The sequence below is a fragment of the Emys orbicularis genome, chromosome 23 (genome assembly GCF_028017835.1).
Source record: "Emys orbicularis isolate rEmyOrb1 chromosome 23, rEmyOrb1.hap1, whole genome shotgun sequence".
Classification (NCBI taxonomy): Eukaryota; Metazoa; Chordata; order Testudines; family Emydidae; genus Emys; species Emys orbicularis.
In genome coordinates this window covers 16,571,149-16,582,671 of record NC_088705.1, presented here as the reverse complement: position 1 = coordinate 16,582,671, position 11,523 = coordinate 16,571,149, and positions in this window count along the sequence as shown.

Below are 11,523 nucleotides of genomic sequence, written 5' to 3'. Positions count from 1 at the left end.
GCCGGTCCTAGTCAGGCAGGAATGCACAGTGACAGGTATCTGCGTAGAGAGGCTAGGCCGGGTAGTCAGTTTGGTTCCCAGCCCTGGCGACTTACAAGATTTACTACTCCTATATTATGCCACTTCTGCAAAGTGGCTGCTGTACCGTGCCTCTGTTCATCCCTCTTTCAAGCTTGCAGGGAGGAGCATGGAGGGAAGGAGGTGGAGCAGAACAATTCAGCACCCACTGTTGAAATACAAGAGGGGCAAGATCACAGGAAATCAGATCATTGTAGTGCCTCTTGTGATAGATACCAAGGCTGCTAGACACACACACACACACACACACACACACACTCACTCACTCACTCACTCTGTGGTTCTCCACCTTTATAGCTCCCAGACTAACACAGCCTGTCCTGGTCCCTGGGAACCAAATGCCAAAAATAAGGCAGGGTGAGGTCACCTCCTTCTCCCTTCACACAGGCCTGCTTGCCTGAGGTAAAATCTCTCAGGTTCTTCTCCTGGGATAGTACAACTCCATGCCAACCACTATGCAGGGCTGTAACATAAAAGCCAAGATTATCTTGAGCTCGGGACATGTACTAGAAATATATGGACAAACTAGTGGAAGATTAGGGCACAGCAACCAAATAACCTGGGGGCTGGAGGGAATGATGTCAGAGGGAAGATTACAAAAGCTAAATACATAGATTTTGGCTAAGCAAAAAGGGGGTGAGAGGGACCTACAAATAACAGAAGGGAGTAAGTGCCAGGAATAATTTAGGGGTGTAACTGAGTTTGGGGGTAACATTAAAAAGGAGAAAATTGAGGCTGAATATTAGGAAAACCTTCTGCCAGTGAGATCTTTGACTCTGTAGAATGGTCTCCGAGGGGAAGTGGTGGAAGGCCCATAAGTACAGTTAACACTAAACTGCACAAAGCACGAGAAAACGCAGCATTGGGAACAAATGCAAACCGGCCTTAGGGACACAGACTAGATCTAATCTAATACGCCTCCTCCATCTTTAATTTCTGAGTCTCTGATCTCCTTTTCAGAGCAGACTCCTTTATGCCAAAGCTGATTTTCCATTCTGATTAATGTCTAGATGGTACCTAATGTGTACGACCAATGTCAGCATATAAAAAAATGAGTAAGTGCAGATTCAAATCCCCTTTCCCCCACTAATCAATCAGTTTCTCTCCCCTTTTCTTTACAATATTTCTTTCAATTGGACTGAATGTTTAACCAGGGGTTCTCAAACTGGGGGTCATGACCCCTCAGGGGTTGTGAGGTTATTACCTGGGGGGTTGCGAGCTGTCAGCCTCCACCCCAAACCCTGCTTCACCTCCAGCATTTATAATAGTGTTAAATAGAAAAAAAGTGTTTATAATTTATAAGGCCCTCAGAGCCTTGCTGTGTGAAAGGGGTCACCACTACAAAAGTTTGAGAACCACTGTTTAAGACAGTCTGTGCACCGTATTTTTGTATGACTGTATATTACAAGCCAGATCTTTGACATAGCTCCACTGAAGTCAATGGAGTGAAAAGCTGTTTTACACCAACTCAGGATTTGGCCCTATATTATAATATGTTCTTATAATTTCTTTTTGCTACTTTCTGAGTGACTTTAGTGTTGGTAGAGGGTGCTGCATTGAAAGCCCTGGAGACTGGGTGAAATTCACCCCCATGCAGAGTGGCAACAGAAGTCCTATGGACCATACAAGGTCCGCTTAAACCCACAAATAGGATTTATATGTGACTTAAGAGGTGTATGGGGCCCTCTGCAAAGAGTTTCCAACAGCCATGCCTCAGCCCTGTTCTATTGGAACTATCCCTATGGCTGGGAGGAAAGCTCAGACTGACCATGGTCCATACACTGCTTGGCCTGTCTGCTGAGCCTGCGGCAGCTTCTGTGATGAGGACAGCTGCCCACTGACCCATTTCACATAGACTATCAAACAATCATTCAATGGAAACAAGTTTTTGTTACTTCTAGCCAGGAATTGTTCTGAACTGGTGGCCCAGAGTTGACAGATTCTGTGTCTGTTACCTGTCCCCTGACGCAGCCATTCCTCTCCCCACAAACTCATTCTTTTAAATACTAAGTTAAATATTTCATTGGTAAAGCGTCATTAATGTAATGTGTGTTGTGCAGAACGCATCTCTAGGTGCATGAAGTGGTGTCTGTAGGAAGCTACTTAAATTTACACAGACACAGACACACTGCTGTACTTCATAGCCGAAGAGACAAATGTTCCAGATGTTGCGTTACTGACAAGCTGCTCTGAGGCTGGGAGTTGGTGGCTGAGGAGGAATACCAGAGGGTAAGAGAGAGGATGGGACACAGTGCACACCTGTCATCACTAGTTTACAGGTGGTAATTAGTGGTGCACAGCTGGGCTGTCGAGCTTCCTGCTTTTGGCTGATGTAATGGACAAGGGGCCGGAAACAGTGCTGGGTCAGAAAGTGCAGCAGCCCTGCTTATAGTTAGATTTACATCATGGTTTTTGCCTGGCTATTCTGGGAGGCACCGTGGGTGACAGGGGAAGGGCAAAGATGACGATTTTTATTTTTGCCTAAAACCTCGTTTTTGAAAGGCTTATTCTTGTCCTCTCATGAATATAAATTGAGAGATGGTAAATGGATTCGGCAGCCCCCCAGACTACACCCTGAAACCACTTAGACCCTATCTGCTGTAATAAGATATACCCCATAATGCACACTTTTCCTTAGGAACCAGACTGGCCATTGCACACATTTAATACATTCTGGGTAACTTTTGCAATCCATAAAGTGCCAGAAGATGACATTTTTGAAGCTACATTTAGGGAGATGTCTGCACAAATGGATAGATGTTTCCAGTGACCACTTTCCTCACTGGACAGTGCAGACATAACAACAGTAAAATGCATTAACATGTACCCATAAAATAAGATTCCTCCAGTCTCATGGAGTACTTAGAAAGCTCCTTCACAAATAAAACTGTCATGAAAGGAGACGTTTGTTGCCCTGCTGCTTTATTTTTTAACCCACAGTCCAATGTTGCTGTAAGAAACGGAATACTTGAGCATTAAGTGTGTGCTACAGAGCTGCCTTATACAGCAGCAAAGTGATTAATTAAAATTTACAAGAGTAATCCAAACTCCTAAACATGTTTCTTGGCTGTAGCCCCTGTAATCCAGTGCCAACAACATCTTAAACTAATGACAACCTCAAGTCGACCTATGGGAGCTGTGAAGACTCTCTTGTAAGCCCCCTCTGTAACTGGAGAAGAATGAGATACGCAAATCTTCATGAAAAATAAAACACAGTGACAGTAATGTCTGGGATGTTTGGCTAACAATGGGAATAGCCCTTTCCTAAGTCACAGGCACTGGCCAAATCCCAGTATTGTTAACTCTGGGGCTGAAGTACTGAAAATGCAGTGCAAGAGAGTGAGACAGATAGACAAGTTCACACCCGCCCGGCCTGATCCATGAGATGCTGAGCACCCGCAAATACCATTGAGATTGTACTTGTGCCAGGCTCCCTGCAGAATTAGGCTCTACGTTTTCCCCTGAGAAGCACATATCCAAACATGCTGCCCTCCTCCCCCCGTCCACTCTACCTGCAAAATACTAATCCAATAGGTTTGAATCCTTGTGCTAACTTCTTAAAATCCAAAATAAAAATTTCCTAGGAGGGCCCATATTCGATTCTCAGTGAGAGTCACTGGGAAAATCTGACTTAAATGGTGCAGAATCAGAATAATATCATTGGAAATTACTCTAGATTTATACTGGTATACCTGGTTAGGATCTGGCTCTTCATATTTTGCATATGAAGCATGTTGCACAAAAACAAACAAATTAGAGGGTGAAACAGGCCCTTTTAGGTCCATCTAGACCAGGTATTTTTCATAACAGAACAAAAAAACAACACAGCTTTAGATCAAACAACTGATTCCCTTTGTTCTGCATAGGTAAAGGTGAAAGCTTTTTTACAGCAATGTTGCATTGTAATGGGTTAGGCCCAACAGTGAGAGGTGGGCACCTAAATGACTTGGAGGATCTAGGCTTTAGTCTCTAACATGCATTCCTATATTGATTATCATGATATTGATTCCAGAGTTAATAAAGCACATTGGACACTCACTGGTAATTAATTACATTACCTGCTCCCAACCAGGAATGGGAATCTCACCCAGGAAAGATACAGTTCTCCACTTACAAAATTATTTAGGATTCATGAATTACCTTAGTAAGGAATTTAACAATTTATTTCAGTTCTGCTGGAATTACAATCCTGTAGCAGTGCTGCAAATCAGTTGAAAAATAAAACAGTCTGTCCCAATTAAAAATAAATTGTGCAATACAGTTTCTCATTACCACTCCTTCCTTCCTTTGGAAGCCAATGTGAGATGATTAATTATCGTTAATTGTGTCGGCATTTATGCAACTATAGTATTAATTCCACAGACATTGTGCCATTATTAAAGTACATGTAAACTATCATTAAAAACGAATGTTAACATTTTCAAACCTTAATGTCTAAAGTTAGACACCTAAATTCATATTTAGGCACTGATTTAACTTCACTGGGAACTGTGGATGGTCAGCACCATCTGAAAATCGGGCCATTTGGTTATAGGTTTAGGTGCCTAACTTTAGACACATGGGTCAAGATTTTCAAAATTGGGTGCCAAAAGTCAGGCTCCTATATCACTAGTTAGGCATATATGTAGGGATCCTGAATTTCACAAGTGAAGAGCATGCAGCAGCTCTGACTGTAGGGGAAAAAAATGTCAAAAAGGCACACACACAAAAAATCAAACTTTTTTCCAACTATTCCAATGAAGACCTCTAGGAAACCTGAAATTTTGTATAGGTATAGTCCTGGAGTCCTAGAGGAATCCTTTACTGACCCTGTGAAAATTCACCCCGATTTCACCAAGTTATAAACTTCTGAAAAAACTGTCATTTGCACATGCTTAGAAGAGCCTGTTAGAGGCTTGAGGCTAATATCTCCAAATATTCCATCTGCATGGAGCATGCTCCAGCCCCAAGTTTTACTACATGCCAATTTCATTGAGCCTCCTGCTTGACCCTGCTATAGAGTAGGCACATAGTTAAAGCTAGGGAACAGCAGCCATTTGTGAAAGGCATACTGGGCTACAAACCAGGAATTCACGGGTTCCAGTTTCAGCTCTCCCACGTACCTGTGTTAATGCTGTGCACTTCGCAGCCTTTGTTACTGAGCAATGTTTCATGCTAATCAAAGGGGGCTGACAAATGAGGTAACAGAGGTTGCACAAGATCACTTCTGGCATAGTTGGGCATAGAACCCAGGTCTATAATATGGCAAGTCTCATCCAGTTAGCCACACTGCCCATCAATATGACCATATTCGGCTGTGCCATCTCTAACCACTAGAGAACACTCTCTTCTAGGATTTCTGGTTTCTAATATCCCTATGCTATCCAGTAGACAGCTTTTTAAGCCACTTAGCAAAGTGTGTGTCACATTCTCCTCTAGTGGCTGGCCCACTTGGAGGATAACAATCTACTACGGCTACTAGTTACTCCCCCCAGTGTAAATGGCAGGGAATTATACTGTGGGTCTAAAGCTGCTAGTGTCCATTCTTGCTGCTGACCCATGCAAGAGTTTAACATGATTCCAAAGGATGGTATTTTTGTTTTTTCAGTTTGCTTTTTAAAAATCCTAGGAAATAACATACAGAACCTTACATTTAAAGAATGTTAAGCTTGCAATGTTAGGAAATGCCAGTATTATGGTTGGATGAGCAACTGCAATTTGGCCCTTTTCCGTGTATGCATTCTTTACTTTTCCATTCTATGGGACCCCTGCTTCATTCACTACACAGGGTGAACAGTGAATGAGGCAGAAGATGGCAAGAAGAGAAAGGATAGTCTCTTGTATTTTAGGCACTGGAATGGGACTCAGGAGAGCTATTTAGGTCTGAATTAGCTGTTACCACTTGAGAAAGAGATCTTGGAGTCATTGTGGATAGTTCTCTAAAAACATCCACTCAATGTGCAGCAGCAGTCAAAAAAAAAGCAAACAGAATGTTGGGAATCATTAAAAAAGGGATAGATAATAAGACAGAAAATATACTGCCTCTGTATAAATCCATGGTACACCCACATCTTTAATACTGTGTGCAGATGTGGTCGCCCCATCTCAAAAAAGATATATTGGAATTGGAAAAGGTTCAGAAAAGGGCAACAAAAATGTTTAGGGGTATGGAACGGCTTCCATATGAGGAGAGATTAATAAGACTGGAACTTTTCAGCTTGGAAAAGAGACAACTAAGTGGGGGGTATGATAGAGGTCTACAAAATCATGACTGGTGTGGAGAAAGTAAATAAGGAAGTCCGGTGGCACCTTAAAGACTACCAGATTTATTTGGGCATAAGCTTTCGTGGGTAAAAAACCTCACTTCTTCAGATGCAGAAGTGAGGTTTTTTACCCACGAAAGCTTATGCCCAAATACATCTGGTAGTCTTTAAGGTGCCACTGGACTCCTTGTTGTTTTTGTGGATACAGACTAACACGGCTACCCCCTGATACTTAGATAAGGAAGTGTTATTTACTCCTCATAACACACAAACTAGGGATCACCAAATGAAATTAATAGGGAGCAGGTTTAACAAACAAACAAAAGGAAGTATTTTTTCCACACAATGCACAGACAACCTGTGGAACTCCTTGCTAGAGGATGTTGTGTAGGCCAAGACTATAACAGGGTTCAAAAAAAGAAGTAGATAAGTACATGGCAGATAAGTCCATCAGTGGCTATTAGCCATGATGAGCAGGGATGGTGTCCCTAGCCTCTGTTGGCCAGAATCTGGGAATGGGTGACAGGGAATGGATCACTTGATGATTACCTGTTCTGTTCATTCCCTCTGGGGCACCTGGCATTGGCCACTGACGGGAGACAGGATACTAGGCTAGATGGACCTTTGGTCTGACCCAGTATGGCCGTTCTTATGTTCTATTACAGGGGTTCTCAAACTTCATTGCAATGTGACCCCCTTCTGACAACAAAGTTACTACATGACCCCAGGAGGGGGGTGGAGCCCGAGCCCCGCCACCCTGGGTGGGGTGGAGAGGGGGCCACAGCCTGAGCCCTGCCACCCCAGGTAGGACTGGAGCTAGGGCTTCAGCGTCAGCCCTCGGTCCCAGCAAGTCTAATGCTGGCCCTAGCGACCTCATTAAAATTGGGTAATGATCCACTTTGGGGTCCCGACCCACAGTTTGAGAACCGCTGTTCTGTTATAAACTTTATGTGAATTTGGACAACACTAGCATAATGTCTAGTTTTATGTAGGTTTTTAATGTAATCGCATATAAATGGTTATATAGCCTATTGCAAGCTGGGATTTCTTCCCTACAAAGCAAATGTGCACAGTCCTTAAAAGCACAAAACATAGGGCGTCTTTTGAGTGAAGTGCAATGCTGGTGATTGATGACAGCACCCTTAAATGATCCACCAGCAAACACAAGCTTTTAGTTTCTCTGTGGGCTTTTAGCTCCTTAGCTACCAGTCATAAGCTGATGGCTGCATTAAAACTGGAATGTTTCCAAAGAAAAGGTCGCACAGTCACAGATATTGCCCAGAATTCAGATTTTGTCCACAGCTTCCCCATTTCCAGGCAGTCTGATGACAGAACAATGCACGGCACCAGTCTAAAAAATGAGCTAGATAAGCTGAACTACCTCGGTGTGGCAGTTTGGGGCATCTTTCTATGCACAACTTGTGTATTCTGTTTGATACTATGAACTCTCTGTATGTTTATGCCCTTCTGGTAGTCCTTACTGTAGTCTTGAATCATACATCTTGTGGCAAGGAGAAGGGGACTGGCATCTGGGTGTCCTCCTCGGAATGGGACGATTGTTAAGGACCATCAACAGCTAAATACTATTATTTGTACTACCGTAACACCTAGGAGTCCTAACCTTACCCTAACAGAACAACGGGATGGCTGCAACGTAGATAAAACCAGTTCTCTCCAGCTTGTCGACAGCAGAGAAAGAGGATGGAATAAGACAGGAGAAGGCTCAGGGGACCAAGGCGTTAGTGCTGGCTTTTAAAAACCCAGAGACTGGAAGGTCATGAGCACAAAGGATCAGGCTTTCGGAGCTAGAAAGGGAGTTTGGGGCAGGAGTGAGAGGAGACTCCATGATCTGGAAGAGAACCCTGAGTTGAAGGAGTCAAGTCCAGGAGATGGGACCTGGAACCCTGAAATAAGACACTAACCAAATCACAAATAATGCTCAAGAGTGGTAAGGAAACTGAGGCAGGGACTAGTGTACAGGTATTTCTTATTTTGCCTGGATCAATATCTATCTTGCGTTTTCTGAAAGTGACTGGTTTAGAAATCCCTCTGCAAAGTCTGTGTCTTATTTGCTTCAACTGTCACATGTCCTTGAAGGGTTAAACTATAAACCAGCGTAGCCACATGGGGGGAGTTCTGAGGAGGGCCTGCTTAGGCTACTGGGAGTCTTGGGGGAGGGTCAGCACTGGTCTTGGGGTCTAGGGCAGCTGGACTGCAGGGCCCCACTTCTGAGAAGGGTGCCAGACAGTCTGTGCCCAGGGAGTGAGCCTAGACACCGAAGAAGACAGTGCTGGACCTAGGGTGACCAGACAGCAAGTGTGAAAAATCGGGACAGGGGGTGGGCGGTAATAGGATCCTATATAAGAAAAAGACCCAAAAATCGGGACTGTCCCTATAAAATCGGGACATCTGGTCACCCTAGCTGGACCCTACCCAAACAAGCTTCAAAGCACATGGATCCAGCGTGAGAGCTGAAATACAGCTGCCTGAGGGGCATCCAACATGGGAGGACTCGACCAGGTCTGTGGCAGAGAGATATAACCTGCATTCACCAATCTCAAACCAGGGTAATCAATGAAACAAGATTTATTGATACAAATAAATACTGGCATTTAGATCGCTCCTTCCACCCAGGGATGCCAGTGTTTTCACAAACATCATTTACACAAGGGCTTTGCCCCAGAAGATTCCAAAGTGTTTTACACACTTACACTGAAATACATCAACACCCTCTATCTGTACTGGCCCGTGTCGACACAGGCTCTTCCTTCACTCAGTAACTGGGCCTCAGATGGGTCACTGGCCAGTCTTACTCCCTGCTAAGTCTTCTAACCCAAGCCTCAGGCACACCTTCACCGTACACATTTCCAGTTCGCCACAAGTTGCTTTTGTTCCATCTTTACCATTTGAAGAAAAATCAGAACCTAAACCAGTCTCTCCACAATATTCCGAAGGCTCCATTGCCTGCCTGTTGTCACTTCACTCTGCATAAGAAATCCTTTCCCGGTGCTGGGTTGCTGTGGGGACACATGAAAACTGGTCTCTGCACTAGTGCCACTGCTGTGCCCTCCTTGCTGCAATTCCAGGTATGAGTGCTAGAACTGGTATTTATCGCTCTACTGCTGATACAATGGCGTTGTGTCACAAGACCCATTTAAGCTCTATTAAAACTCCTTTTGACTGATGGGCAGAGAGTAGCAAGTGGCTTTGCCTGGGGAAGGCCAGATGCAAGGGAAGCTTTAAATAGACCTGTCAGGGAGATGCTAAAGAGACTAATACATCAACCAAATCAGTGCTCAATACAGAAAATCTTTTTATCTAGCAGCCCCTCAATAATAAATGTTTACCAGGTCCCAAAAACTAATGTTGCATAGGTAATAAGTTTATTCTTCATAATTACAATAGCCACCCTCACTCACAGCCCACCAGGAGAGCATCCCTTGTTATTTATTTTGTCAAATTCATTTCATTTTACACTGTCCTAAATTTTTCATTTTCACTGTGCTGCAAACTTTGTATTCCGGACATGTAAATGCACTATAGCAGGGGTCGGCAACCTTTCAGAAGCGATGTGCTGAGTCTTCATTTATTCACTCTAATTTAAGGTTTCACGTGCCAGTCATACATGTTAAAGTTTTCAGAAGGTCTCTTTCTATAAGTCTATAATATATAACTAAACTATTGTTGTATGTAAAGTAAATAAGGTTTTTAAAATGTTTACGAAGCTTCATTTAAAATTAAATTAAAATGCAGAGCCCCCCCGGACCGGTGGCCAGGACCCGGGCAGTGTGAGTGCCACTGAAAATCAGCTCGTGTGCCGCCTTCGGCACGCGTGCCATAGGTTGCCTACCCCTGCACTATAGGATGTGTGAGTAGGAAACTAGAGGTTCTGATATCTGGGTTGAAGGCATTTGGGGATTTTGGCACACAGGAAGGTGAGTTTGCTTTGTTTTTTGGAAAACAGTTCAGGCCTTTGCTCTTGCAGAGGGGATGCACCTCCATTTCTCAACCCAATTTTAGGCAGTGGTAGAGGGAACTTAAATTTGGAGGAGAGGGGTTGAATTTCTCATTCCCCACTCCTGCAAATCCTAAAATCAATGAACTCCCCCACATGTTATGCCTAACGTAAATATATTGGCTAGTATCATTATAAGTGTTGGGAAGTTATGTTAACTGAATGTATTACATTCTCCCCACAATTCTGTTCACCCATGCATTAGCTGAAGTAAGCTTTGCCTTAAGTAGTCAGGATCAGGACATATGAGTGTTTTACCATAGCAACAGGTAGGGAGGTTATGCTCACAAACCTGTACTGGGATGCCACAAAGGAAAAAGGACAAGATATGATTGTTCTACCCTGGTACAAACCTAGGAGGTGCCTTCATGCCCCTTGGTACCTGGAATGCATGTGGTCAGAATAGAGAAGGGGTACCCTATGGTACCAGAAAAACAAGGTAGAAAGATGACGGGTTAAATCTAGGTTCAGATGGCACACAATACTTTTTTTCATGGTAAACAAGGTGGGTATAAACAGGATGGCTCGAGGAGCATAACTTTGGGAGCCCACCTTCTTTGTAAGGTAAATTTAAAACTGCATGAGACTGCTTCCCGGCAATGGTATTGTATTGAACCTTTCTTCCTGTAGCATACTATTTGAGCAACAGACTTTGAGCAATCAACCTGACCGATACTGGTTATTTGGTTTATTGAATAGATTTCATAATGAACCAAAGTGTGGTCAAGCAATTGACTATACAATTTATCAACACACTGCATCCCACATCAGTATCTGCAACTATATGGACTAGATGAGGGGGTTGGACTAGATGACCTCCTGAGGTCTCTTCCAACCTTAATCTTCTATTATTCTTTGAATGTCCAAGAAGTAAATTAGATTGATGTTTCAGATAAGCACTGGAATAGCTTCAGAATCAACATGCCTTGATTGTGATGGACAGGGCAATTCACATCTCTCAGAGCTACTGTGGCAGACTGCTTGCAGACTCAGGCAAACAGCACTTACACATTTTGAAGATTTTCGTGGTAATCACAAAGGTTTGAGGTTTGTTTGTTTTTAAATAGAGTACATCTAGGAGTACTTTTGGAGCCATTTTTAAATAATGCCGATAATGTGGCAATTTACACAGCTAATTGTAAGTAATAAGAAACTATTGTAGAACTCTGAATTCAGTTCTAACGATTT